General features: G+C 54.2%; 1 protein-coding gene across 1 annotated transcript in view; it reads left to right on the forward strand.

The window, feature by feature from the left end:
* Positions 1 to 415, forward strand: part of SSBP3 (single stranded DNA binding protein 3) — a 155259-nt gene that overhangs the window by 118378 nt on the left and 36466 nt on the right. The window lies entirely within an intron of this gene.

Consider the following 415-nt stretch of genomic DNA (forward strand, 5'->3'; position numbering starts at 1 on the left):
GAAGAGAGGTGTCAGAACGCGAAGTGGCTGTGACCAGGGGCCTTGGAGCAGGACAGCCCGCCGCCACTTCCTGGCGATGTGTTTTGGGCAAGTTACCCAACCTCTCTGGGCACTGGTTTTCTCAGCCGTGCTACAAAGAAAGCATTCACTCGGCAAATCGTAATGCTTCCTTTTGGAGCTGTGAGGAGAACTGACTATACATATAAATACATACTGGTGTTCAGTAGTGGTTTATTGCTGCCACTGAAAGATGACCCATTAGCTTCAGGATCCATGTTGACCAGCGGTCAGAAGCTCAGCAGCTGGGCCCCTGGAGCCTGCGTGCGCATTGGCTTATCTGCCCCCTCTGTGTCCCATCCCTCCACTACCCTCTCTGAAGGCACTCTGTCTTCCTTGGCAGCCCTGGGGTTGGCAC

Source organism: Pteropus vampyrus, unplaced genomic scaffold (genome assembly GCF_000151845.1).
Source record: "Pteropus vampyrus isolate Shadow unplaced genomic scaffold, Pvam_2.0 Scaffold170, whole genome shotgun sequence".
In the NCBI taxonomy this organism is placed as follows: Eukaryota; Metazoa; Chordata; class Mammalia; order Chiroptera; family Pteropodidae; genus Pteropus; species Pteropus vampyrus.